The 26,044-nt window shown below is 41.9% G+C and overlaps 1 pseudogene; it reads left to right on the top strand.

Annotated features, from left to right (window-relative positions):
• Positions 1 to 14,979: 14,979 nt before the first annotated feature.
• On the top strand, positions 14,980 to 20,458 carry LOC147448798 (uncharacterized; annotated as a pseudogene).
• Positions 20,459 to 26,044: the final 5,586 nt, after the last annotated feature.

Raw genomic sequence — 26,044 nt, 5'->3', positions numbered from 1 at the left:
GAAATCAGGCAAGCCATGGGGCTCCTGAATGCTCATTGGACCCCTTGGGAGACTGCCCAATAGTCTTCTAGGAGACTTAATTCTCAGTGGTTTCTTTTATTAAATGTTTTTAAATTAATTAAACTAGATTTACTCATCCACTTCAAGGGTCATCCAATAGAAATTGGGCACACCTTGTGGGCATCTGGCCTAGGGAGCTGACATGTGTCCCTCATTCTCTTTGTGTAAAGGGAGCCTGTGTGTGTGTGTGTGGCTTTCTCTCTCATCCCCTACCTTTAGGGCTCGCCCCCTCCCATGTAGGGATGTGCAAAGACTTTTAGGGAACACACAAAGCATCCAATTTTCCCTAGGGTTGACCTTTGGACACAACCTTTGAATTTTGGAACCTTAGCATTTTGGAAGTCTTAATGGGCTGAACCTTAGGGTCTTTTTAGCCCATTGTTACACATGGCTCTTTTGCAGATGGCCCCCCCTTTGGATCCCTATTTTCCCTCCTTTGGATCCCTACTGTGGCCGGTCTGCTAGCTTAACCAATATTCTAGCTTTTTCTCCCCTGGCCTTCCCCACATTAAATGATCAGTTTAATATGAGAAAATCATTTAGGAGAATTAGATATTGATTATTATGACAGTTCGATTTGGCACATGTTGTCACATGGGATACAACATGGTCTAGGAACTCAAGGAGTTCAGTTTAGCCAGTGTGGAGCATGATAATGAGGGTCCCTCTCTGTGAGGTCTCCACCCCGGCGACTCCAATGGCGGATTTGATGGTGAACCCGGTGGCCACTAGATCTATTGCGGAAGCAAACAAAATGGTTCAGGGTTTGACTAGCGGACGATCTCTCATCACAAAGTGAGTCGAGTTCGAGCCTACTAGCAGGGAGATCTAGCTCCACCTTGCATAGGAAGCGTACTTGAACTATCTAGCGATCCTAAGACTCACCTTCCAAGAGGAGAGAAAACCCGAGTGCCTTTTTCTCCATGTTTCAGAGGCACGTACTCTTGAGATTTCACCGCTCAAGGTGCAATGAGTATTACTAATATCGAAGTAAGCACTATGGGGACAGAGAGTTCCCGACCAATCGGGACCAACCATCTCGTAGGCATTGGCAACATGAGCCAAGCCCCCACTTTCCACCCCCACACTGACACTTCCTTGTGTGACTTAATTACTACCACAAAGATTGTTCAACAAAGATATTCCTTGTTTAATTCCGAATCACATTGTTCGTTAAGACAGCCCTTCAACCAATATTGCAAACAACACCAACACAAAATTCTACTCAAACTTATTAATAAAAATTCCAATGTTCTGGAGGTACAACATCCCCCCTCGAGCGAGAGTTCACTCCTCCCGTTGTCGCCTAGCTGCCCATACAACTAGTTATGTCCACCGCATAGAAAGCACGTCATGGACACTCCCACCGCATAGAAAGTAAGACGTGGGTTCCCACCGCATAGAAATCAACTCGTGGGTATCCACCACATAAAAAGCAAGTCGTGGATTCAAGGGCCCTTAACGAGGAACTCTGCCCCCTGTGATCAGTAGGGGGGTCAGGACTAATTCAACATTGGAAATAAAATGAACATGTCGAGCTAAATTTTCCCTAGCAGACATTCTTTCCTAATTGCAACCAGCATACCCTTCAATCATTTCCTTCCTACTTTAGAACTTAATGTACAATGAATTCAATGCCGAGGTTTCCGTCGGATTTCTCCAACATATTTGGGGATATTTTCATTCCTAACTAAACGTGTGAAATGTTAAATTAAACAACTTGAATGAAATTATGATCTACCTCGTCCATTTCTTCGTCGATGGCCCGTGAGATGGCCGGTATTTGTTCCTCCATGAGAGATTTTCCCTTTCCATTCACCTTGCTCGTTCCTGCCTCGTGGTTGTGGGCTCCACCAAAGAGAGTCCTCTTAACAGGGGCCATTTTAAACTCACTACTTTAAGTAATTAACTTGGGGAAAAGAGCTAATGTCCGTAAGCGTCATAACAAGTCAAATGATAGATTAGCAACATCAAACAATGCCTACTACATGAGAGGTTTAGATTTTTCCATATAGCAATCATTATGGATGACACATAATCCTATGGGAACCGGCTCTAAAGATAATTACTCGGCTTACATGATTAAGAATAATAAGATTTTACTAATGGAATTACCATAGAGATGAATTAAGCACGATTAATCTCTTTCTTAGCAATTAGAGGGTGCAGAATCACCGCATGCATAGGTGTGAGAAAAACCACCTCTTAGAGACTTGATGACAGATTAATCTTACCTTAATTATACCTTAATGCATAACAGAGATGAATCTAAATCAGCTACAATATTAATGTGTGATAGAAAGAGTGATTCTCATCAATCTACACAATTACCAGCTTACCGATTAATTTCTATGCTACCTAGAGAGAGAAAATTCTAATAATCGTGCACTAATCATTAATTAAGAGTGAAGAATGGCTGATAATTCAGCTATGGGATGATGATTACATAATAGAATATGGTTAAGGAGAATTTAGAGAGTAATTATAGAGAATTACGACTAGGAATAAGCATAATAGACGAGAAATTTAGGTGGTAATGAAAAGGATTTGCAGAAATCATTAATCAAACCGTGGTTACCATGATTAAGGGCTGATGATCCTCTCGATTCTCTGATCTAATCGAGATTCTTGAGGCGAGAATTCGACAACACCTCCCTCCTTGCTTCTCCTTCAAAAGGTGTGTGTACCGGCAGCACCTTCCCAGAGTATGTGTAGGTGTGTGTGTGTGCACTGTGTGTGTGTGAGCATATGTGTGTGTGTGTGTGCAAGCATTTGAATAGGCTCCTACAAGCTGAAAATCGACCAGCCCTGCTATTAGCATCTGGAGGAGCACTCAGTTCACTGCATTGGCAAGTCTAGTTGCCTACTCACCAAGTGTCAGGTTGGCTAGTTTAATTGACTCTAAGACATAGTTACTGGCTTGGCAGCTTTCCCAGGACTCCCACAAGGCAAGCGGGCGCCCCTTAGCTGTTAAAGCTGGTCTGGAGTGGCCTGGAACCTGTTCCCACACAGTCCCGGGCCCCCAGTACCTCCCTGGGCAATTTTTAGGAAAATTGGTTCTAGGCTAAAGCGGGTCATACGAGTCGGATTTTGATGCCGTATATTGCTATACGAAGCTCTAACTAAGACGTACTGGACCGAGTACCTGCCATATTTAGCAGCCCCCGGGCACCGAAATTGCATTTTTTCAAATTCGGGGTACGGGTGCAATTTTTCGAGACGATCAAAACTAGATGGGTCAGGTGACCAAAAACTTGCTATTTTTGGATTTTTTTTTCAAAAATTATTTTAATTCACATTTCGAAGCTTTAAAACATTCTAAACATCATGGCACTGACAGAATTTGGAAAACTGCTAAAAATAGTAACTTATTCCATTATGTTCATTTTATGGTACAATGGTGCTCTTTTGATCGGGGTCAGAGACCTTACACTCTCACTCTTGTCGCGTAGTGTATGGAGTTACCTCCACACACAAGTACCAGCTCATACTTGATGGATTTCGCTTTTCTTGATATCCTTGTTTGAGACATATTCCACCTGTGGAGAATATGAGTCTCTTGGACTGACACTGGCGCCAACTTTTTACCAATGTGTCGCGACGAAGTCTCTAGGTGCTGGTCGCATCCATTGGTTCGACCATTTTCAGCACACAGTATCAGGAGCAATTTTAGTGGCCAGAAATTGTCGGATACTAAGTACAAACTTGTTACGATTCCAAGTGCTGTGAAACCACCTTAACGGAGGGTCGTTTCTACATATAGCTAAGTCTGCTATGTACATGAGAATGTCTCATGGTTGGTACCTAGGTGTGATCGGGTTGTCACATTATATTATGGTCCAAATTTGTTGCAAAATTTTCACGTACGTACCGTGGAAAGTCTTGTCATGGAATTGCGGTTCGGATATGTTTGTGTTAAATGCATGCACACTAGGTGTTATGGGCCCTAGTGTTTACCACAAGTTTATTCGGAGCGGCATGCAAATTCATAGAAATTATTGTTTCTGCAAGTTTTTGCACTGCCAGTGCAACCTCTCTTGCAGACTTAGTATGAGTTTACACCCTGCCCTACAAGGTGATGGCTGAGTATGGGTGTCCGTGACTGGCTGTTTGAAACTCCAATCTACTTTCAACCTAGTTGGTTTTCTCCATTCCATGTCGAGTATATGCCAGATACTCCATATTGAGTCATAGTTTGTCGTCAATCGTGGGCGACTGTCTGTAAGTTGTTGGGGGAAAGCACCTCACTCTTACTGTGGCTATTCATCCCGCGTAGGATGGGCAGCTTACAAGCTTTATATTTAGTACTAAAGGATATGCAAAGTGCATACGTTAGTAAAGCACGCTAACAGACATGCTAAGTGCATAAGTTAGCAAGAAGTGAAACAACTAGATCGGTTACCTTTGTGGTTTGGAGTTTGCTTCATATGATGAAAGGCATGTTACGGCTAGTTCTAGTCTCTGCCTGTTATTCTCAAGTTATCAACCTTAATCATCAGTTTGGATGAGGTTGACTATTGGCAAGAAACCACCGCAAGTCAAGGAATTGGTTGCTGCTGATGAGTAGGTCAGCATAGTACTTTCATGGAAAGATGAGCCGAGGTTATATTGCACATTCCAGTACCTTCAGAAAGTCTGGACCCTGGGTATGCATTTAAACACCTCTTAGTTGTGATAACTTGTTTAGCATTCTCAAGTGAGTTCTAAATGGAGCCTTCACGCTCGTTTGATTATGAGTCGGTTAACCAAGATGGTTGCATAGGGACAACAATGTAGAAAATCAATATGTTACTCTTGATTTCATTGAACCTCCCAATGAACCCGGTTCCGATTCAACGAACCGTTGGATCCATGAGGGCTGCCACGGTGGAAAACATTAGTGTTCTTATGAAGATACCACCACTTGTGTTTTCGAGGACGAAAACGCTTCTCCAAGGGGGGAGTAATGTCATGCCAAGGGTAGGACTAGACGGGCACGGCCCGGGCAATGTGCCAGACACACATGCAGTAAAGGGGTCTATATATGGAAGAGGGCTAGGGGCCTATATATAGGATGGTTGGGAGGTTATTCGCATGTCTATCTACCCGGTGGTCTTACACTAAAGTTCTTGAAACTTATAGAAATATACCTACAAAAGGGAATTATTTTTCCAAACTAAAAAAAACCGACAGATTTTAAAAGAAAAGAGTACATTATATTCTTAACAAAATTCACAGATAAGGGGTTTTACAAACATACCTTGACCGAAGGTGATATGGTAGTTTTACACATAGTGAACCCCTTTAGCTAACCATGTCTTAAAATTATGTTCATTCAGCACTTGGCCATCTTAGCACTTGTAATTTTACACAATGTTTGTGCGATGAGTACATCATAGATCATCCAACACTTGGCCCTTTAGACTAAGGATTGAGAAGTAGGTGCATCAAAGATCCACCACTTGGCCATTATAAAAAAGTCTTGAATTGTGGATCCAATTGTTTGTGTCTCCTAAATCCACCACTTGGCCATTCTAACCATGTCTTAAAGTTAGGTGCGTCATCACTTGGCCATCATATCACTTGTAGTTTTACACAATGTTTGTGGGATAAGTAGATCCTAGTTCCACCACTTGGCCATATAGACAAAGAATTGAGAAGTAGGTGCATCAAAGATCCAGCACTTGGCCATTATGACAAAGGCTTGAGTTGTGGATCCAATTCGCGGTGTCTCCTAGATCCACCACCCACTTGGCCATTCTAACCATGTCTTAACACTAGAATGGTAACAGGACACTTTTATGTCCTTGGACACTTTTGTGTCCTGTTAAGTGACCATTTTTCTTGAATTATTTGAAGAGTATGAAAATGAATTTTTAGGTGCTATATATCCACAAAGTTGCCTTATGAGCATTCTAACCATGTCTTGGAGCTAGGTGCATTTAGCACTTGGCCATCATAACACTTGCAATTTTACACAATGTTTCTGGGATGAGTAGATCCTAGATTCACCACTTGGCCATTTGGACTAAGAATTGGGAAGTAGGTGCATCAAAGATCCATCACTTGGCCATTATAACAAAGGCTTGAATTGTCCATCCAATTTTTGTTGTCTTGTAGATCGAGAACCTGGCATCTTCAACCATGTCTTTAAGTTAAGTGCATTTAGCACTTGTCCATCATAACACTTGTAATTTTACACAATGATTGTGGGATGAGTAGATCCTAGATCCATCACTTGGCCATTTAAACTAAGAATTGGGAAGTGGGTGCATCAAAGATCCACCACTTGGTCATTATAACAAAGGCTTGAATTGTGGATCCAACTTTCGGTGTCTCTTAGATCCACCACTTGGCCATTCTAACCATATCTTAAAGCTAGGTGCATTCAACACCAGGCTATCATAACACTTGTAATTTTACCCACATCCACTTCTTGGCCATTGAGACTAAGAGTTGGGAAGTAGGTGCATTAAAGATCCACCTCTTGACCATTATAACAAAGGCTTAAAATGTGGATCCAATTGCTGGTGTCTCCTAGATCCACCAAGTGGCCATTCCAACCATGTCTTAAAGTTAGGTGCATTCAACACTTAAAGTTAGGTCTTAAAGTTACATGCATTCAACACTTGGGCATAATAACACTTGTAATTTTCCACAATGTTTGTGGGATAAGTAGATCGTAGATCCACCACTTGGCCATTTGGACTAAGAATTGGGAAGTAGATTTATCAAAGATCCACCACTTGTTCATTATAACAAAGGCTTGGATTGTGGATCCAATTGTTGGTGTCTCCTAGATCCACCAATTGGCCATTTTTACCATGTCTTAAAGTTAGGTGAATTCAACACTTGGGTGCCATAACACTTGTAATTTTACACAATGTTTGTGAAATGAGTAGATCCTAGATCCACCACTTTGCCATTTAGACTAAGAATTGGGAAGTAGATGCATCGAAGATCCACCACTTGTCCATTACAACAAACGCTAAAATTGTGGATCCAGTTGTTGGTGTCTCATAGATCCACCACTTGGCCATTCTAACCATGTCTTTAAAGTTAATCTACCACTTGGCCATTATAATGAAGGCTTGAATTGTGGATCCAATTGATGGTGTCTCCTAGATCCACCACTTGTTCATTGTAACCATGTCTTAAAATTAATTGCATTCAACACTTGGCCATCATAACACTTGTACTTTTACACAATGTTTGTGGGATGAGTAGATCCTAGATCTACCACTTGGTCATTTAGACTAAGAATTGTAAAGTAGTTGCATCAAAGATCCACCACTTGGAAATTATAACAAAGTTTCGACGTCACAACACTTTAATTTTACACAATATTTATGGGATGAGTAGATCCTAGAACCACCACTTGGCCATTTAGATGAAGGATTCGGAAGAAGTAGGTGCATTAAAGATACACCACTTGGCCATTATAACAAAGGCTTGAATTGTGGATCCAATTGATGGTGTCTCCTAGACCCACCACTTGGCTATTCTAACCATGTCTTAAAGTTAGGTGCATTTAACACTTGGGCATCATAATACTTGTAAATTTACAAATTGTTTGTGGGATGAGTAGATCCTAGATCCATTTAGACTAAGAACTAGGAAGTAGGTGCATCAAAGATCCACCACTTAGCCATTATAACAAAGACTTGTAATGTGCATCCAATTGTTGGTGTCTCCTAGATCCACCACTTGGCCATTCTAACCATGTCCTAAAGTTAGGTGCGTTCAATACTTGGCTATCATAACACTTGTAATTTTTCACAATGTTTTTGGGATAAGTAGATCCTACACCCACCACTTGGCCATATAACCAAAGAATTGAGAAGTATGTGTATCAACGATCCACCACTTGGCCATTATAACAAAGGCTTGATTTGTTGATCCAATTGTTGGTGTCTCCTAGATCCACCACTTGGCCATTCTAACCATGTCTTAAAGTGAGGTTCATTCAGCACTTGGCCATCATAACACTTGTACTTTGACACAATGTTTGTGGGATGAATAGATCCTAGATCCAACACTTCACCGTTTAGACTAAGAATTGGAAAGTAGCTGCATTAAACATCCACCTCTTGGCCATTATAACAAAGGCTTGAATTGTATATAAAATTGCTAGTGTCTCTTAGATCCACCACTTGCCCATGTTAACCATGTCTTAAAGTTAGGTGCATTCAAAACTTGGCCATCATAACACTTGTAATTTTATACAAGGTTTGTGGGTTGACTACATCCCAGATCCAGTTTTGGGTCATTTAGACTAAGAAATGGGAAGTAGGTGCATCAAAGATCCACCACTTGGCAATTATAACAAAGGCTTCAATTATGGATACATTTGTTTCTGTCTCCTAGATCCACAACTTGGCCATTCTAACCATGTCTTAAAGTTAGCTGCATTCAACACATGGCCGCCATAACACTTGTGATTTTACACAATTTTTGTGGGATGAGTAGATCTTAGATCCACCAATTGGCCATTTGGACTAAGAGTTGGTAATTAGATACATCAAAGATCCACCACTTGGCCATTATAATGAAGGCTTGTAATGTGGATCGAATTATTGGTGTCTCTTAGATCCACTACCTTGCCATTCTAACCATGTCTTAGAATTATGTGCATTCAACACTTGGCCATCATAACACTTGTAATTTTCCACAATGTTTGTGTGATGACTTGATGCTAGATCTAGTACTTGGCCATTTAGACTAAGAATTGAGAAGTAGATGCATCAAAGATCCACCACTTGGCCATTATAACAAAGGCTTGATTGTGGATCCAATTGTTGGTGTCTTCTAATCCACCACTTGGCCAATCTAACCATGTCTTCAAGTAGCTGCATTCAACACTTGGCCATCATAACATTTGTAATTTTACAAATTGTTTGTGGAATGAGTAGATCCTAGATCCACCACTTGGCCATTTAGACTAAGAATTGGGAATTAGATGCATCAAAGATTTACCACTTGGCCATTATAACGAAGGCTTGTAATGTGGATCCAATTGTTGGTGTCTCCTAGATCCACCACTTGGCCATTCTAACCATGTCTTAAAATTAGGTGCATTCACCACTTGGCCATCTTAACACTTGTAATTTTACACAATGTTTGTATGATGAGTAGATCATAGATCCAACACTTGGCCATTTACGCTAAGAATTGGGAAGTCGGTGCATCAAAGATCCACCACTTGGCCATTTTAACAAAGGATTAAATTGTGGATCCAATTGTTGGTGTCTCCTAGATCCACCACTTGGCCATTCTAACCATGTCTTAAAGTTAGGTGCATTCAACACTTGGCCATCATAACACTTGTAATTTTACACAATGTTTCTGGGTTGAGTAGATCAAAGATCTAGCACTTGGTCATTTAGACTAAGATTTGGGAAGTAGGTGTATCAAGGAACCACCACCTGGCAATTATAACAAAGGCTTGAATTGTGGATACAATTGTTGGTGTCTCCTAGATCCAACACTTGGCCATTTTAACTATGTCTTAACACTAGGTTCGTAACCTAACAGGACATAAAAGTGTCCTTTCAGGGTTTTGAAAAAAACCTCCAAAACCATAGTAGATCCACTCATTTTGTAAAATCCTTTCATGAGGTTATAGTTCAAGGCCTACTAAACATGGAAAAAATAAGAAACTTGTAAAATTTCTCATCTTTTGGTCACACCAAGCCTCCAAAGTTGATGGACCAGTGAACTTTCATCAAAACAGTCATTTCTTACGTTTTGTTGCATAAAAATAAGATTAGGGATTTTTATAGGACTTGAGATAAATTCACTAGTTAACTTCAATGGGTTGGTGATCAGAACATATGATTGCTTCTCACTCACTATTTTTTGTTTTGCCAAAATAAATAGGTACAAAAAAGTTGAATTTTTACCATTCTGCAAACCTATCATCAAAGTTTCTATAGCCACGCTCAATACAAATAATATGTGCATGTTTTCTTTGTTCTCTATATATTGTCCTTTATGTTCATAAGGAGCCATGGAGCATGTCAAAATAATAATACATCTCTTACCAAGGGGAATCTTGGGGACAAAGATGAAGTGTTAAATACAGCAAACATGAAAAAACTGGGTTGAACATTATGAGTTGTAGAATCCCATAGAAACTATTCAATATCTACCCAAATTTGATCCTTATGACTAGATATGGTTACTACCTACAAAATGCATGTAGTTGTCACAAGAAACTAACAATATTGAAAAAGCTATACTTGATATACTAGAATGTTTCGTTTTCTTCCATAATTGAAAAAATCAACCATCGTTGTGTACTATGCAAAATAGGGTATTAGGTGCCCTAAAACTCAAGGAATGTTAGCTTTATGTTACAGTATGCGACATAGAAAATCAAAAATGAATTTGGATATCATGAAATCCACCAAAAAAATCATAGAAGAGCTAAAATTGGCTAAAAAACAGGATTTGACAATTTTTGTAATTTGGTCATAACTTACAACTTTAATATTTATTTCTCCCTAGAAGCATCAGGACATGTTGAGGACTACTAAAGATAGTTCTCTAGCATTATAGACCTCACAAAGATGAATTCTAGAGTAGTATAGTTGCAACAAGTTGAAAAAAACCAAAAATAGGACCCGTTTTTTCACACAGTTTAGGTTGTGAAATGTTGTGCAAGGACAATGTTAAAGATGGAATTGATATTCCAAAAAAATGTCGAGTTGTTTTCAGCTCATGAGACAACTTTCTTGATAGATAGCACCTCAAAATCCATTTTGAAACTCTTGACATAATTCAAGGAAAATGGTCACTTCACAGGACATAAAAGTGTCCCATTACTAACCTAGTGTTAAAGTTAGGTTCATTCAACATTGGGCAATCATAACACTTGTAATTTTACACAATGTTTGTGGGATGAGTAGATCCTGGATCCACCACTTGGCCATTTAGACTAAGAATTGGGAAGTAGGTGCAAAGTCTACCACTTGTCCAAACTTAAGCTCTATTGAAGCATAGAGATCCACAAGGTCCACCACTTTTCCAAGCCTAAGCTCTATTTAAGGATAGATATCCACAAGGTCCACTTCTTGTCCAAGCTAATCTTCATTACATCATATAGAGCCAGAAGGTCCAACCAAAGCAAACAGAGCCAGAATGTCCACAATCTAAGGTATGCATGGAAAATTGATGCAAGGTCCACCACTTATTCAAGCTAATCTCCCTTGAAGCATTGAGCGTCACTTCATTCTATTGAAGCATTGAGTGACAGAAGGTCCACAATTTAAGCTAAGCATGGAAAAATGATGGAACGTCCATCACTTGTTCAAGATTAATCTATATTCAAGCATAGAGAGCCACAAGGTCCACCATTTGTCCAACCTAATCTCCATTGTATCATAAATACTTACAAGGTCCATAAATTAATACATGCATGGAGAACTGATGCAAGGTCCATCATTTATTGAATCCTAAGATCTTTTCAATCATAGAGATTCACAAGGTTCACCACTTGTTTAAGATAAGATTTATTCTAGCATAGGGATCCACTCTATTGTAGAGTAGAGGGCCAGAAGGTCAACCACTTGTCCAAGCTAGGATCCATTGAAGCATAGAGAGCCACAAGGTCCACAATCCAATTTTGTCATGAAGAATGGATGCAAGGTTACACCACTTGTCTAATAAAATTCCCATTAAAGCGTAAAAAGTGACAAGGTCTATGACTTGTCCAAGCTAAGGTCCAGTCATTCATAGAGAGATGCAAGGTCCATAGTCTAAGTTAGGCATGGAAGAAAAATGCATGGGTCCACCGCTTATTTAATATAAGCCCCATCAAAGCATAGAGATCCATAAGGTCCACCACTTGTTCAAGCTAAGCTCATTTGAACAATACAGAGCCACAAGATCCTTAGTCTAAGATGAAATGATGCAAGGTCTATCATTGAAGGAAAACTCTATCATTGAAGCAAAAAGAGTGACAATCTTTGAAACTTCTCCAAGATAAACTCTATTATTGACACACAGATAGCCACAAGGTCCACCACTTGTCCACGCTAAGATTCATTAAAGTATAGACAACCACAAGGTCTGCAATCTAAGCTAGGCATGGGGAATTGATGCAAGGTCCACCACTTGTCCTATCTAAGCTCCATTGGAGCGTAGAGAGCCACAAGGACCATAGTCTAAGCTAAGCATGGAGAATCAATGCAAGGTCCACCACATGTACAACCTATCATCGGCTATAATATCTAGCAGCATGGCTTGCTTGGTTTCTAGATCCACCACTTGTCGAACCTAAATTAAAATTTTTTCGCTTGGATTTAAGTTTTCCCACTTGGATTCAAATTTTCCCGCTTATTTTCAAAATTCAAAATTTATCGCGCCTAAATAAAAAATTTCCCGCTTCGATTCATAATTTTATACTTGAGGGAGATGTTATAGCATTAGAGCAAGGTCCACCACTTGTCCAACCTCAATCTATAATCTTCTTTATACTGAGAACCTAGATTATTTCATCCCAATAGTAGTTAAATTTTCATTTCATGTATTATCTATGAGCCTCTCCTAGTTTCAACTATCATGTTCATTAGAAACCTCAATAAGCTATGTTACCTTTGTTGAGAAATTAAACAAGGAATCACATTTACAGAGGTGTTGGATTGAAAGCAGCAAAATACCAAAGACAGTAACTTCACAGGAAGACACAAGTAAGTCAACTACTGAAATTTACCTGCTTATGTACAATTTTCTTTTTTATGTATAGTATACATGTCATGTACAAGCATATGTATTTGTATGTTCTGTATGTATATCACATGAGATAGTATACATATCTACCACGCATATAAATAAACATATGTACCTACATACATAGGCAAAGCAAACACACTACCAGTCATATTCACAACATGCATACACTACATTATTACCGATGGATGCACCTGCAGAAGTAGGACAAATAGAGCAAGAATTAGAAATTTGTATTTTGTGTATATGTACATGTGAGAGAGATAGAGTATTTATGTAACTATATGTGATTTGGTGTGTATGTGGGTCTTTATGGGAGCAACGAAGGTAACAATGTGAAGGAAAGGAGTTTTCATCATGTTTATCTGTGAGTTGTGTGTGTGCAAAACATCCATGTATATGTGTGTGTAAGAAGGCAGTGATAGCCGTTTTTTGGCTCTCAAAAATTTTGTTTAATGAGCCACTTCACACAATAAAAACACCTTAGCACGATGGCTAAGATTGCTCTTGCATTGTACATAGGCGTGTGTGTGTTAGGACTCTTTTCCATATTTTCTAAAAAATCTTCATGGAGCTAGTCACCAGGTTAGTTTAAAAAAATAAAAACAAATAAATAAATATATATTATGGTCCTATTCGTGTATAATATATTTCGTATAAGGGACCTAAGCATAGCATTATTTTCTCAATTTATTCGGTAATTGTGTAAATATATAGACCTAAGTGTTCATGGCATGAAATATTTCTATGTTAGTGTGTACATACCCCATAATATTTATTTTTACAAATAAACCCATGCATTTCATCTTGCACCCTCGGGGAAGTTGAAATTTGTTTCTACAATGTCACTCACTTTCAATAGATATTTCTCGCTTGCATATTTTTCTCTTTCACCCAAAAACAAAATAAAATACTCCTATCATGATATTCCTTCATGGGTTATGCACATTTTTTTTCCATACACCATGTGCTCATAAAGACAAGGGCTAGGAAAAATCCAAGCACTAGTTCTATCATGTACAATTCTTTTTTATTCCTCAAAATTCATCATCCATGTATGTGGCAAGGGCCACTTGGATTCCTTAGGTCATGGCATGGCTCACCTTTGGATGTATAAGGAGAATTCAACCAAAAAGGGTCCCACATAAGCACCTTTGCAGTCCCACAATACACAGCTTTTTGGGCGAATTTTGACACCCTTGTATCATCCAAATCAGCAAAAGTTGTCAACATGCAAAATGAAGCTTGTGAGCTGAATTATTTTACATAAATATTTCAGAATTTTTGAAGAAAATCACGAATTGTGATGAATTGTTTGGTGTGACCCAGTCTGCCCATTCTATGCACACAAGGATCCTCTCACTCTTCTCTCACATTTTCACACTCCCACCCACATACACACTCATACCTCTCCATCATCCTTTCAAATTCACAAATTTCCGTGCCCCTCTCGCCTTCTTCACCGTCCCTCCTTCCCCTCTTACCACCATAGCCTTCTACATACACATATGCTTTCATACCGCTGGTGCACCCAAGGTGTGGACCATGAAAAGTGTCAACAAACAGGTGCATGGCAACAGAAAAATTGATGATAGCGTACTTGGACAGGTATTTGAGGTAGTTTTAAGCAAGCACCGCAGTGGTATGCATGCCAAGTGCGGCCCTTTGCAGGTCAAGTCGTGGGTTTTGAGTTCTATGAGTCAGGAAGCTTAAAGGTGGTGCAGTTGTGGTATTTACGCTGGATAGGTGGCCAAGATTAGTGCTTCAAGGTTTTCCATGTGCTCGAGTGAAGGTGCTTTGCCATTCATCAGTTGGATGTCGCCCTGAGCTCGAAGGAAACACCCAAACGTGATGGTTGTGTTCGAGATCCTCTAATCAAAATACTACAATTGGGGGGCTCTTTTTATGCTAGGTACTAAAGGCTTGATGTTCGTCAGCAAGCAATGTGGTTGCTTTCAGTTGATATATTCTGGTATGTGCATTCACTCGCAACACGACGGAAGGTGGCTATGTTTGGCGTGTGCAAGGGGGCCAAGCTCCAAGCTTTTTAAAAAGCTATTAACATAAAAAATATAATAGCAAGCTGAGTCGACGATCAGTTGGACAGAGAAGGGTGGCTCGAGGAGTATCGCTGCATGAGGGCTTGGGCCATGCATGATTGGAGAGGAGCCAAGTGGTGGCGCCACGCAGTTGAAGGGGAAAGAGCCAGAGAAGGGCGGCCAGAAAAGGAGAAGGGGCATGGGGGTCGGCTTGTGAGAGGAGCCCATTGGGGGGCACTGCGGTTGGAGTAGAAGGGGCTGCAGCCGGTGGAGGCGGGACCTCCGGGTCGATTTGCAGAGAAGAAGACGAGGAGGGCATGCTGAGAAAGCCGCCATCTGTGGTGAGGGGGCAGGTCGCTATGCAGGAGAGAAGGGGCGGGCATGAAGGTGGCTGACAATTCTGCATGGCAGGAGGTGGTTTACGGGAGCGGGGTCCCCATCAGGTGAAGAGGCAGGGGTTGCAAAAGGGCCGGGTGGCCAGCTACAGGTACGCGGGGGTTGCAGGGCTGCCATGTAAGAAGGAGGGTCCAGAGAGCTGAGTTCAAAGGAGAACAGCGTGATCAAAATAGAGGAGGGATCCCGAGAAGGAAGGAAGTTTTTGAAGGAGCAGGAGATGGCCTCAGAGGGAAGGCAAGACAGAGGATGAGCCGCCAGGGAGTTGGCTTGTGAGAAGTCACGCCTCAGTTTTTTTTGAAAACAGCCAGGGTCTCAAGTTTACAGGGGAAGCGAGGCCGGTGGGCTGCCGTGCACCACAGAGCAAAGCAAGAGAGGCTGAGAGGCCGTCTATAGGTTGGGGTTGGCTGCAGGGCAGCGCAACAGAATCTGAACAGGAGGTGGAGCGCCATATTTTGCAGGCGGTCGTTCATGCACTAGAAAAACACTGCCTTGTGCAAAGCGATATAAAGAGGCCGTCAGAGCCAGCAAAGGGAAGAGACAAGATTGCTTCAAAGCTTATTGACACCATCATTATACCCGAGAGTTTTTTAGTGATGATGCACAACTTGTTTAAATGTTTTTGATTGTCTGAATTCAGTCTTAATCTATTCTATCTCATCTCGTGCGGTTCCCCGTGGTAGCATTGGCTCCGGGTCTTTGGTGTGTGTGTGTAGAGAGAGAGAGGGATTGATTGTGTTTGCAGACTGAGTGTGATTTTGTATGCGGTCGAGGCTTGCAAGGTCTCAGGGTGTGAGTGGTTTTACAGATATGGGTGCATTCATGTGTGCGTCGGTAAAGGTGATTGTGTGTAGCTGAAGTTCCTCATAAGTGAGGATGTTCGGTGCAAGTTACAGATAGTGTGCGTATGTGTAATTCTGTGTGGCTTGGGGTGCTGGATACCTGCTCGGCTATAGAGAGACATCGAGTTTGTGTCCTATGTGTTGTTCCATTTCCCCCATGCCATCAGTGGTGCCCCCACTGAGTAGCTCCTAAGTCCTTGGTGAAGTCAAAGACGCTGTTGCGGTGTTTCCAGGCTCAATGAACAAGTGCTGCTAAGAAAGATGTGGTCGGGTTTCCCTATGTTTACAGGTGCTTAACGTGGTGAGGTTTGGCTGCAAGACTACGACCTTTTTCTTTTGGAGAGTGGCTTCTCAAGAGAAGAGGGAGTGGTTCAAGCTTTCGCGCTCCTGGTTCGTGGCAAAGCAAAGGCATGGTATGAGAGCTTGCAGGCTGAAGAAAAGCTGGATTGGGGCACATTGGAAGTGGCATTCCGAAGCCGATATGTGGCCAACCCGCAGTGGAGTGAAGTGAAGCAGATGATGGACAACCTAAAGCAAAGCCTTGACGGCGATTTTTGAGCATTCATGTGGGAGTTCGAGGCCATATGGAGAAGTTGGTCGAGGTAACTGCTGTAGAGAATGCAGATTTTTTGAAGATGACCAAGTTTGTGGACTGCTTGCATCTCAAAGTGCGAGATAAAGTCGAGATGGATGGGCCATGCACATACGAGGAGGCAGTAGCCTATGCCCATAGCAGGACGAAGAAGCTTTTAAAGAAGTAGTAGGCAAAGCCAGTTATGGCGAGTGCATTGGTGCCAAGACCAATTGCTAGGGAAGAGATTCAGGTAATCTGACCTTTTGTTGATGCACATGTGGTAGCAGCGGATAGGCGTGATGACAGAGTATAGACGATAGCATGTGGGCCTATGAGGCCTCAACAGCTACTGTAGAGAGAAGTCTACCAAGTACCGTCTGATGTGCTTGACCAGGTGGCTTCCGAAAAGCAAGCAGTGGAGAAAATAGCTAAAAGTGCCAAAGTCGGTGAGTTTTGTGGAGAAAACCGAGCTGTGTTCGAGCTATAGCAGTGCTTTGGATACGGACAGCTCATGGGAAACGGAGTCTGCTTTCTCAAGGTATGAGACCTATGATGTTATGTATGTCGATAATTTGGTCAAAGAACAGTAGGTAGCAGGTGAAGAGCCAGTTTGCAAAGACCAGGGGGTTGGGGCAACCCTCTCTCGTGCCTTGTGATGGTCAGACCATGCTGACTGAAGAGGAATTTCTTGATGAAGATGAATGGGGATTCGATGAGCCGATGGTCGATGTTGATGACGAAGCGCAGATTTTGGTTACTAAAGCTATGGCGAGGATACAGGATATGCAAGGCTCTGTGTCTACTCCATTATCGCTTGAAGAGCCTACAGATGAGGTTTTGCTAGTGTTTGCTTTGAATGATCGGATGCCGCAGGTTGTGTTTTTCAAACACAATGATGTTGTGGAGAGCTCTCTAGCCATTGGCGGGGAGACATGTGATGCAAAGTATTTCCAGGGTGTGCATGTTTGTTTTGAGCGTGGAGATAGTCCATGTATACAACTTTTTGAAGGGTGTTGCTATGAAGGTCTACAAGACTGCTTGGCTGACAAAGTTAGAGGTGCAAAGCAAGGAATACTTGCCTATGTTTTACAGATAGATGACGATGATCAAAGCCATATTTTTTATCCAGGTGGAGTTTACACTATGCTTGGGAGAGCCTATGGATTTCCATTTGACCCAGGCGGGCTCTATAGCAGATGAAGATCTCTCTATCTATCTAATTCTTATGTACATACTATCTATAAGTTTTCTTCTTATGCAATGATATCTTATCTAAATAATACTATGGTTGAGCATGAATGCTCAACGAGGGGTCGGGCAATGATGGTGCACCCAAGGTGTGTCGGACCATGAAAAGTGTTAGCAACAGGTGCATGGCAACAGACAGATTGATGATAGCGTACTTGGACAGGTATTTGAGATAGTTTTAAGCAAGCACCGCAGTGGTATGCATGCCAAGTGCGGCCCTTTGCAAGTCAAGTCGTGGGTTTTGAGTTCTATGAGTCAGGAAGCTTAAAGGTGGTGCAATTGTGGTATTTATGCTGGATAGGTGGCCAAGATTAGTGCTTCAAAGTTTTTTCATGTGCTCGAGTGAAGGTGCTTTGCCATTCATCAGTTGGATGTCGCCTTGAGCTCGAAGGGTCGAAGGGAAAAACCAATCGTGATGGTCGTTTTTGAGATCCTCTAATCAAAATACTACAATTGGGGGGCTCTTTTTATGCTAGGTACTAAAGGCTTGATGTTCGTCAGCAAGCAATGTGGTTGCTTTCAGTTGATATATTCTGGTATGTGCATTCACTCGCAACACGACGGAAGGTGGCTATGTTTGGCGTGTGCAAGGGGGCCAAGCTCCAAGCTTTTTAAAAAGCTATTAACATAAAAAATATAATAGCAACTGGAGTCGACGATCAGTTGGACAGAGAAGGGTGGCTCGAGGAGTATCGCTGCATGAGGAGCGAGGGCTGCTTGGGCCATGCATGATTGGAGAGGAGCCAAGTGGTGGCGCCATGCAGTTGAAGGGGAAAGAGCCAGAGAAGGGCGGCCAGAAAAGGAGAAGGGGCATGGGGGTCGGCTTGTGAGAGGAGCGCATTGGGGGGCACTGCGGTTGGAGTAGAAGGGGTTGCAAAAGGGCCGGGTGGCCAGCTACAGGTACGCGGGGGTTGCAGGGCTGCCATGTAAGAAGGAGGGTCCAGAGAGAGCTGAGTTCAAAGGAGGGCAGCGTGATCAAAATAGAGGAGGGATCCCGAGAAGGAAGGAATTTTTTGAAGGAGCAGGAGATGGCATCACAGGGAAGGCAAGACAGAGGATGAGCCACCAGGGAGTTGGCTTGTGAGAAGTCACGCGTCAGTTTTTATTGAAGACAGCCAGGGGCTCAAGTTTACAGGGGAAGCGAGGCCAGTGGGCTGCCGTGGCACCACGGAGCAAAGCAAGAGAGGCTGAGAGGCCGTCTATAGGTTGGGGTTGGCTGCAGGGCAGCGCAACAGAATCTAGAAAAAAAAACACTTCCTTGTGTAAAGCGAGATAAAGAGGCCGTCAGATCCAGCAAAGGGAAGAGACAAGATTGCTTCAAAGCTTATTGACACCATCATTATACCCGGAGTTTTTTAGTGATGATGCACAGCTTGTTTAAATGTTTTTGATTGTCTGAATTCAGTCTTAATCTCTTCTATCTCGTCTCGTGCGGTTGCCTGTGGTAGCGGTGGCTCTAGGTCTTTGGTGTGTGTGTGCAGAGATAGAGGGGGATTGATTATGGTTGCAGACCGAGTGTGATTTTGTATGCAATCGAGGCTTGCGAGGTCTCCCGGTGTGAGTGTGTTTAGAGATATGGGTGCATTGATGTGTGCGTCGGTAAAGGTGATTGTGTGTAGCCGAAGTTGCTCGTAAGTGAGTCGCTGCAAGTTACAGATAGTGTGCGTATGTGTGTGATTCTGTGTGGCTTGGGGTGCTAGATACCTGCTGGGCTATAGAGAGGCATCGAGTTTGTGTCCTGTGTGTTGTTCCATTTCCCCCATCCCACCGCTCTCTACTACCTCCAATCACAATTTCATGTTAACTCCTCTAAAAGGCATGAATTTTTAGCAATTTATCCTTGCATAACCTGTGCAAATCAGAAGTTTTTCATCAATAATCCTCATCTTCATCGTGGAGATCAACGATGAAGGCGACGCAAGAAGCAGAAGTACAAGAAGAAGAAGAACCGGCGGTCATTTTCATAAGGGTGAGTCTATAATTCTTGGAGGTTTCACCAATCTCAAGAGCTCATCCACCTCATTCACCCTTGGTTCCTTGACAATCAAGTCATCATTACTTTTGTAAATATGCCACTAACATTTTCTAGTGATCACTAACAACTAACCCTTCTTGTAAATTGCACCCTCTACTATCTACTAGAGTAGGCACCTCCATGTTACTCACCTCTGTCTCCTTTCGCTCTCAATAATTCTCCCCCTTGAGCCCACATCGATGTGTCTTAAGGGATAAGGAAGACCCACTCCCATTTAAAAAATCAAAATATTTCCTAATCTCTTGTTTTGTCAATAAAATTGATTAGAACTAATCATAATCAAAGCTTCCGAAAACCTATAAATAGAACCCATCTCTCCTTGTAAAAGGCATCTCTACACCATTGCACACTAGATTGAGCGTAGTACACGCCAGTTCTATCTTGGTTGTAAGGAGAGAGAGAGAGCTTTCTATACACCATCACTTTGGTGCATAGAAAAGCTTGAGCTAGTTGAGTGAGTGCGAGTAGAACATATTCTTTCTATCATTGTTGTATCTACCCCAACATCAATGAATTGGTAGTTTTGGGTGCAATTTCATGTCCAAAGGCTCATGCTTCTCCTCCAATTTGGCTTGGAAAACTCATTCAGCTTCATAAGGTGACTTGTTTCATTGAAGGTTGTTGTTTTGTTGCTTGTCCTTGTGATTCATTGGCTATTGTTTGTTGGCTACCATTGTAAAAGGGTGGATGGTGAGAGGGCTCCCATAACCCTAAGACAATGTGCTAGTGATGCTATAACCAAATCTTGTCACTTGAATCCGCAAGCTCTAGGTGCCTTCTTGTGAAAATCATAAGGTTGAAGCTAAGTTGTACACCCTCTCTATCTCTCTCTCTCTCTCTCTCTCTCTCTCTCTCTCTCTCTCTCTCGTGTTTTAGTGCATGAGAGTGTTCCATTGGTGTTACGGTTAGTGTAAAGTCCTTACTTGGCTTTGGGTGGTGCCCCTTGTGTCGTTGGGTTTTGGATGTGGGTTTGTTGTTTTGTTGTGCTTGTGGTTGCCCCAGCCCCAATTGAGCAGCAAAGGAGCCTTGAGGGGTGTTTAGAGGTCGCCTCTCTTGTTGCCCGCCCCAGACCGCCTCAGCAGCATAGAGAAAGAGAACCATTTTGGTTTTTTGGAGAGAAAAACATAAGGGCAGAAACCTGATGTAGATGGAGAGTGAGAGAGAGAGAGAGAGGGAGAAGAAATACACCTTGTCAAATGCTTTCGATTTACACAGTAAAAGAACTTTCTGAGATGTCAAAGCCTGAGTGTGATTTCCTTTGTCATGTTGTTCATGCTCTGTTTTTCACATGATGTGGTCTCTTTATGCGCGCAACCCAGAAGTCCCTCTTTTGAATGCGATGTCTCCCCTATCGTGCTATGCACAACTTGTTTTGCATGCGCTATGGTTTCCTTGTGTGCGCGAGCAAGAAATCCCTCTATGCATGTGAGAAAGAATCTCCCCTGTTTCTTCTATGTTTCACTTGATTCGATGTGTGTTTCTGTGGTAGGGTTATCTAAAATGCCACGTGTACTTTAAAACTTAAAACTCAATATACCTTTATATCGATTTGCTTTCGTTTTGACCAGCCGAGTTTTTCAATAAAGAGAAAATCTGGCATACCATACAAGTAAAAATTCATGTTAAAAAGAGGTAAAACCTCATTGATTTTCTACATTAAAAACTTCTTGTTTTTTTCAAAAAGGCAAGGGGTGTTGCCCCTCGACCCCACCGAGAAGGCAACAAGGGGTTGCTGCCCCTTGACCCCGCTTAAGGTGTTGCCCCAAACCCCACGAGGGCTTCCGCCCCTCGACCCTACTCGGGGCGTTGCCCCAAACCCCATAAGGACTGCAACCCCTTGACCCCATAAGGGCTGCCAACCCTTGACCACGCTTGGGGTGCTGCCCCAAACCCCGCAGGGGCTGTTGCCCCTCGACCCTGCTTGGGGCCTTGCCCCAAACCCCACAGGTGTTGTTGCCCCTTGACCACACTTGGGAGGCTTCCCAAAACCCTGGAGGGGCACCCCTCGACCCTGCTCAGGGTGTTTCCCCAAACCCCACAGGGGCTACTACCCCTTTACCCCGCTTGGGGTGCTCCCCCAAACCCCATGGGACCCCTCATGGGGTGCTGCACCACACCCCAATCTAAACTCTTATTGCACCACCCTATTCCACTTTCTCAATTGTGGTCTAGCTTAGATATTCTTTGTATCTAAAACCTAGTCTCTCTCCTTGCTTCACAACTCACCAAGGACAATCAACATAAATAAGTGGTGGAGAATGACTCTATTTTGAAGCTCAAAACTCAAAACTTTTCTTGGACATTGACCATATCCACAACATGCCTAAAGTATGCTCAAAGCTATTCTCGTCATAGCAAGCTTGGGGATTTTTGTTTCAAATTTCACCAGTTGTCAAATCTTGCTATTCAAGAGAAGCAAGGGCTAGGTGGTGCAACAATTCACCTTGGACCTTGTCCAAAATCTTGAGTCCACCACAATTGCAAGCCATAATTTAATATAGCAAGGTGTCTTCTATGTGAAAATCCACCACTTGGTCCACCACTACTCCAACCATTGGTCATTAAAACTAGGTCCACCACTTGTCCAACCTTTACTTTTATTTAGAAAGGGACTTTTGGTTTCAATATCCATCACTTGTCCAACCTTACTTGCATTGAAAGAATCAAGAGATATTTGAACATTAGAAACCAAGATCCTAGACCACCTTGGACACTGGCCATTAAAACTAGGTCCGCCACTTGTCCAACCTTTACTCTCATATACAAAAGGGATTTCTGGTTTCAAGATCCACCACTTGTCTAACCCTACTTCCATTAAAAGACGCAAGGGCTACTTTGACATTGAGAGCCAAGGCCCTAAAATAGTTCACCTTCTACATTAACTAGGTCCAACACTTGTCCAACCATACTTCCATTGAAAGAAGCAAGAGATACTTGCACATTGGGAATCAAGTTCCTACAATACCACCTTGGACACTGGACATTAAAAATAGGTCCTTCCCTTGTCCAAGCTTTACTTTAATATAGAAAAATGGACTATTGGTTTCAAGATCCACCACTTGTCCAACCTTACTTCCATTAAAGAAGCAAGGGCTACTTGGAAATTGAGAACTAAGGCCCTAAAAAAGTTCACCTTGTACATTAACTAGGTCCACCACTTGTCCAACCATACTTCCATTGAAAGAAGCAAGAGATACTTGCACATTGGGAATCAAGTTCCTACAATACCACCTTGGACACTGGACATTAAAACTAGGCCCATCACTTGTCCAAGTTTTACTCTCATATAGAAAAAGGGACTATTGTTTCAAGCTGCACCACTTGTCCAACCTTACTTCCATTAAAAAAAGAAAGGGTTACTTGGACATTGAGAACCAAGGCCCTACAATAGTTCATCTTGTACATTAACTAGGTCCACCACTTGTCCAACCATACTTCCATTTAAAGAAGCAAGAGATACTTGCACATTGCGAATCAAGTTCCTACAGTACCACCATGGGCGTTGGACATTAAAACTAGGACCATCACTTCTCCAAGATTTACTCTGATATAGAAAAATGGACTGTTGGTTTCAAGATCCACAACTTGTCCAACCTTACTTCCATTAAAAGAAGCAAGGGCTACTTGGACATTGAGAATGAAGGCCCTACAATAGTTCACCTTGTACATTAACTAGGTCCACCACTTGTCCAACCATACTTCCATTGGAAGGAGCAAGACATACTTGCTCATTGGGAATCAAGTTCGAACAATACCACCATGGACACTGGACATTAAAACTAGGCCCATCATTGTCAAAGCTTTACTCTCATATAGAAAAATGGATTGTTGGTTTCAAGCTCCACCACTTGTCCAATCTTACTTCCATTACAAAAATCAAGGGCTACTTGGACATTGAGAACCAAGGCCCTACAATAGTTCACCTTGTACATTAACTAGGTCCACCACTTGTCCAACCATACTTCCATTGAAAGAAGCAAGAGATACTTGCACATTGGGAATCAAGTTCCTACAATACCACCTCGGACACTGGACATTAAAACTAGGTCCATCACTTGTCCAAGCTTTACTCTCATATAGAAAAATGGAATGTTGGTTTCAAGCTCCACCACTTGTCCAACCTTACTTCCATTCAAAGAAGCAAGGGCACCTTAGACATTGAGAATGAAGGCCCTACAATAGTTCACCTTGTACATTAACTAGGTCCACCACTTGTCCAACCATACTTCCATTGAAATAAGTAAGAGATACTTGCAAATTGGGAATAAAGTTCCTGCAGTACCACCTTGGACATTGGACATTAAAACTAGGTCCATCACTTGTCCAAGATTTACTCTCATATAGAAAAGGGGACTATTGGTTTCAAGCTCCACCACGTGTCCAACCTTACTTCCACTTGTCCAACCTTACTTCCATTAAAAGAAGCAAGGGCTACTTGAACATTGAGAACCAAGGCCCTACAATAGTTCACCTTGTACATTAGCTAGGTCCACCACTTGTCCAGCCATACTTCCATTGAAAGAAGAAAGAGATACTTGCACATTCGGAATAAAGTTGTTGCAATACCACCTTGGACACTGGACATTAAAACTAAGTCCATCACTTGTCTAAGCTTTACTCTCATATAAAAAAAGGGATTGTTGGTTTCAAACTCCACCACTTGTCCAACCTTCCTCCATTGAAAGAAGCAAGGGCTACTTGGACATTGAGAACCAAGGCCCTACATTAGTCACCTTCTACATTAACTAGGTCCACCACTTGTCCAACCATACTTCCATTGAAAGAAGCAAGAGATACTTGCACATTGAGAATCAAGTTCCTACAATACCACCTTGGACACTGGATATTAAAACTAGTTCCATCACTTGTCCAAGCTTTACTCTCATATAGAAAAAAGGATTTTTGGTTTCAAGCTCCACCACTTGTCCAGCCTTACTTCCATTGAAAGAAGCAAGGGATATTTAGACATTGGGAAGTAAGTTCCTACAATAGCACCTTGAACAATAGCCATTAGTACTAGGCCCACAGTTTTTCCAAGCTTTACCTAATATAGAAAGGGGCTTTTGGTTTCAAGATCCCCCCTTGTCCAACCTTACTTCCATTTGAAGAAGCAAGAGATACTTGGACATTGATAAGCAAGTTCCTAAAATAGAACCTTGGACACTGGCCATTACAACTAGGTCCACCACTTTTCCAAGCTATGATCTAATATAGCAATGTTTATAGAGTTATAGTATTCACAACCCTTGTGTAATGTGTAATGTAACTTATACATTCTTTTTCAAAGAGAATTTATCTATAAATATGAACTTAACAAGGTGTTTCTTTTTCAACTTACAAGATGGACTTTGAATCTGGGAAAAAAGTGCATATGATACTCGATAATGAAATTGTTTGTATTGGTTGTGTGTGTAGAACAGATTCTGATTCCACTTGTGGCGGTACAAAGATAGGGCAAGGATATGTATCGATACGAAATGTTTGAAGGATGTGGTCCTCCGTTTTTCTACAATGGATACTACATCTCTACAAAGCTCATTATGGAGTCCTATTTGATGGCCTAAGCTTATTTTGTAGAAATCCATAATGAATGACAATGTAATTGACACAAATGAAAGTTGCAGTGTTGATGAACAAGGGAATCATCTTTATCCTCTAGTTACAGATGCAATACCTAATACAAGCCCAGAGTTTGAAATGTCAATATGTGAATCTTGGAGAAATCAAAGGGTCTTTTTAAAGGACGACACAATGATGCACACTGTGAATGAAGGGACCATCTTGTATGTATTTCCACATGATTATCTCAATTTTCAGGTACTTGGTGATGACTTTGTGGGCGTAGGTATTAAAAGGGAGAATGCAATTAGTGAGAATATTCCTGAAGTGGGAAGCATTACTTTAATAAAGTGGCCCATCCAACAGAAAACCATGTTGTATGGGAGCCTACTACAACGCTTTGTTCCTGTTGATGGGATGCATACTAGATGTGAGGATGTATCCAATGATGACAATGCTGGGGAAAAACTTGATGGTAGTGTTGATGCCCCTTTGTTGAGGAAGAGACAATATAGTTTCATCAACAGGACTCAGAACGTGCAAGCAGCACCAACTTCTACTTTTTATATTTCAGCTGATTCAA

Source organism: Adiantum capillus-veneris, chromosome 10, assembly GCF_014529385.1.
Source record: "Adiantum capillus-veneris isolate H3 chromosome 10, ASM1452938v2, whole genome shotgun sequence".
In the NCBI taxonomy this organism is placed as follows: domain Eukaryota; kingdom Viridiplantae; phylum Streptophyta; class Polypodiopsida; order Polypodiales; family Pteridaceae; genus Adiantum; species Adiantum capillus-veneris.
Note: the sequence above shows the minus strand (reverse complement) of the source record. Positions and strands in the feature narration are given on the sequence as shown.